Below are 4,265 nucleotides of genomic sequence, written 5' to 3'. Positions count from 1 at the left end.
AAGGTTTTTCAAAAGGGAGTAAGTGCATTCACTCATTATTAATCATAAATGCTATTCCCAGTATATCACCCTGGCTTTTTTTTTTGGTTGTTATTTTTTGTTGGTTTTTGTTTGTTTGTTTGTTTGTTTGGTGGTTTTTTTTGCGTATGATTTACTCTAAAGTTAATTGCTTGGCCTAGCCTGGAGGAAGTACTAGCTTGAAATTCAACAAAAATCTAGCATGGAACAGAAGCATTGATGTTAAGTCAGAGTAACTTGGTAGAAGTATTGCCACTGCTTCCTCTCAAACCCTTGCTAAAATTTCTTGAGAACTTTGCATCTCCAGGAATTCTAGCATCTGCTAGTTTTTTAATTATTAAAAGTTTTAGCACTTCCTGTGTAAAGAAGAACATGCATGTTCAGATGACATACTAGAATTTTTCTATTTTGAGAGGGTTTAAAACTCCAGTCTGTTGAGGTAAGCATTTATAAGAGTTATTGTTACCAACTGAGGTAGAATACAGCTAGAATTCAGATACATGATTGCAACTCCCCTGTACAAATATAGAGCAAGAGAGTGTTTTACTGTTTCAAGTGAAGTGGTAAAGAGAGCAAAAATCGAGAAATACATAGCTGTCCTGCCTGAACTTATCACCATGGCAAATGACGAGTGGAACTGGTAATAAACCCGGGCTTTCTGCTCTCAGCCACATGTCCTGATCAGTAGGTCTTGTAGCCTCCCATCCCAAAAGAATCACTAGAAAAGGAGAGAAGGCAAAGATGAAGCAAAGGGCAAGTTAGGAGAAAAACACACATACATCTGCTGTGTTTAGCCTATTTGCCAAAGGAAAGGAGGCTTATAAATCAGTTGTACATGGTTCTGTGTTCCTCAGTGATACTTAAACCTTTTCATTAAGTATAGGAAAGCAGCGGGAGGTCTCAGTATTAGAACTGTTTAACAGTCTTATAAAGACTGGTGAGAGAAGTAAATATTTCTCCAATGCACCAATTTTCTTCTTAATAGATGCCAAGTTAATCATGCAACCAGGAGAACAGCTTCTACTGTAGCTTGCTTGCATTGCAGATCACTGAGAATCTACCCAAAAGACAATACAAGAGAAACTGAGATCTACTTACTTCCCTGCTTATAGGAATGTTTATTTTATTGTGCTAAGTAGAAGAAATTATAAGAATTCCTCAATCCACTAAACATCTGTTCACTGAAATGCATAAATAACATGAACCAAGCAAATTACAAAGCCTAGCTTTTTAGAAGACTATCACATTTATCTAGCAGGTGGATTTTTTTTTTTTTTAAGAAAATAAGGTCAGAACTATAAATGGCTTTGGGATGGGCAAAGAGAATATCTGTTAGGAAAGCAGAATGTGAAAAGCTGAAATAAGTTAGAGTGACAACATAGTATTTTGACTATTCAAATAGAAACATGAAAGCTTTTTCAATCCTATTGGAGTAAGCTACATTACACTGAAATCCTAGCACTGGGAAAAATTTGTGCCACATTTTAAAATTCTATGCAGACTACTCTAAGTACTCAATAGCTGTTCAGTCTAACTTCACAGTAAGGTCAAAATGAGAAGGGCTTCAAAAAGAGGAGGGGATGACCAGTACAGTTTTTGTCATCAGGGAAGTTTGTGACAACTTCAGGACAAGACAGAGATGGCTGGACAAAAATGAAATCAAATCTCTCAATACAGTCTTGAATTGAGCTACATTCTTTTCACCTCTCTATGCACTTCACACCACTGAGGCCTCTTTCCTAACCAGAGAGATTACCATTTTGATGTTGTAAAAACTGAATTCTAGTACTTTAAACTTGGACTGGATATATCATATTGACTCTTTGGGGTTGCTTTTAAATTTTTCCCCGTGGATTTTGCAGAGGCAGAAATAATGTTTAATTCTGAAACCTTCTCTACAATGTTTTATTAACTTAATGGTTGGACTCACTGTGCACATTTGCAAAATTATAATTGTAATCAATTTAAGTGGCTAATCATATACTTTAGAAGTTTACACTAAAGAGTCCTTTTACAGGGATAGCAGTTTCTGTTACTGCTATGTAAATCCTAACTATATTTCAAATCTACTTCTTAGTACTTGGTGTTTTGAAATGCTTTTTAAATTACATTATAAACAAGTTCCTATTAAAATAACACTATTAGGCATTAAAAATAGGACATTCTATAATGTATAAGGGTAACTGGACTTCTGTGACATGCATGGTGATCGAATTTTTTAATTGCATGATGACAGGATCATTTTCCATAGGACTTGCACCTTGTTCAGCGTGCCAGTATTCACCTAATGAGCTGCTAAGCAGCATTTTGTCCATTCTTTCTGAATGCTGTCTCTTAATCCAGCAAAATCTATTCCTTCTCCCTCCTCATTATTTTTTTATCAAGTCTTATTGTGTGCTGACAAGTAACAGTTTCCCTGCTTAGTTCCCATCCTCATATCTTACTTATCGTTTACCTACTCTTAAATTTATTCCCTTCCATAGAAGCTGAGGCCTAGCTGGGTTTTTTTGTTCAGCCTACCCTAGCCGTCACCTCACGAGAGGGTTTTCTGAGCATTCTTCTCTTTTCTGTGAGCTTTCTTCCTTCTATCCTCATGTCACGTGATCTTTTCTTCCATTTGTACCAGAAGCCAATGGGAGACCTGTTTCCCAGCTTCTTCCTGTGACTTTACCCTACAGGTTATGGAGAAAGAAGTAAAAACAGTCAGTACAAAGGCACAGATGTACATACAATTGAGTCACACAAGGGAACCATAAAATTTACAGCCTGTTCAACCATGAACATCAGAAAAATTGAAAAAGTGCATGTGCAAACAAGCGTTAGCATAGGGGTGGATGCTGCACTTCTCTCTCACACTATCAACCTGAACACTGGCAATCCTAGGGATTTTTTCCTGATTGTTTAATGTGGAAACCAGAAGGAATTATGCTCTTTTGCTCCACTCTAACATAACACAAAGGAAGCAAGGGAAGGGGGGAGGGCAGTCACCAACAGTGGCTATTCTATTGTTTTCTCTCAAAAACTTGGCAAAGCAACAAGCTAGACACAGCTGAAATGTGCTGTCTAAAAACTTCTCAAAACTTTCATCTGAGACAGACACAAACCATGCCTAATACCATCATAGGGAAAGTTTGTCAAAACCACAGATACCTGAAAGAAGGGTTGCATAAAAAAATAAAATATTAGTAATCCCTGTACATGTACAACATTACCAGCATTGCCTAAAATTCTGATTCACATGCTTTTATGCATACGATGCATGAATTACAAATTAATGGTATGCTGTAAATGCATATTTTGCTTTGGGGTTGTTATTTTGTGGTTGGTCAAGGAACACTTTTTTGATTTTGGTATTTTTAGAAGTACATAATTTGATTTCAAAACAGGTCTACAAAAATTGTCTCAGCTCAAATATGATCTCCCATACTGGGGAAATTAGGAGTTGGAGGGCTCTTTGTTCATGAGTTTGCATTTGAGATTTTTTTTTGTTTTTTAAATCCGTCCATGGCTTATTTGCCATTTCAAGTCAGAAAGAAATCCCCTTACTAACAGACTTCCCTCCATTTATCGTAATCAAAAAGCAGTCATATTTCATTGTCTTGAGGAAGGTAACGGACCACAGGAAAGGATCTGGGCATCCTGGGGGACACGAAATTAAACACGAGCCTAAATGTGCCCTTCCTGAAAAGGTGAGTGGTATCCCGGGTTGCACGAGGCACGTGGAGGGAAGGGATCCCTGCCCTCTGCTCAGCACTGCTGAGGCCACACCTGCAGGGCTGTGTTGAGTTCTGGGCTTCCCGGTTTGGAAGACATGAACACATTGGAGAGAGGGCAACAAAGGGCCACAAGGACGATGAAGGGACAAGAAACCATCTCTCCTAGGAGGAAAGGCTGAGACAGCTGCAACCGTTCAGCCTTGGAGAAGAGGCAGCTCGGCGGATCCCATCCACCTGTACTAATACCTGCAGTGCCAAGAGGACGGGACCAGGCTGTTCCCAGTAGTTTTAGTCCTTCTCCCCCCAGGGCTTAGCGACCACAGAAGCAACGCTCCTCCTGTGTACCCCCGCCGCTCCCAGCCTGAGCCACAGCACCCTGACACGGTCCTACCCTCTATTCGCGCAGCGGAGTATTTTAAGCATTTTCGAGCTCCGCTTTACCCGAGAGGCACGGGAGTGGGTGGGCGGGGGGGGTGGTTTGAGGCCTCCCGGAGAGGACGCGGCGTCGGCCCCGGAAGGAGGGGGGGTGAC

General features: G+C 40.0%; 1 long non-coding RNA gene across 1 annotated transcript; it reads right to left on the bottom strand.

The window, feature by feature from the left end:
* Positions 1-584: 584 nt before the first annotated feature.
* LOC115947681 lies at positions 585-4,195 on the bottom strand. The gene is made up of 3 exons (XR_004081537.1): positions 4,126-4,195; positions 2,539-2,690; positions 585-736 (listed from the first exon to the last, which is right to left on the bottom strand). It is a non-coding gene; the product is annotated as an uncharacterized LOC115947681 (long non-coding RNA).
* Between the last annotated feature and the right edge of the window lie 70 nt (positions 4,196-4,265).

This window comes from Geospiza fortis, unplaced genomic scaffold (genome assembly GCF_000277835.1).
Source record: "Geospiza fortis unplaced genomic scaffold, GeoFor_1.0 scaffold172, whole genome shotgun sequence".
NCBI classification, from domain to species: domain Eukaryota; kingdom Metazoa; phylum Chordata; class Aves; order Passeriformes; family Thraupidae; genus Geospiza; species Geospiza fortis.
This window is presented reverse-complemented; position numbering and strand designations above follow the sequence as displayed.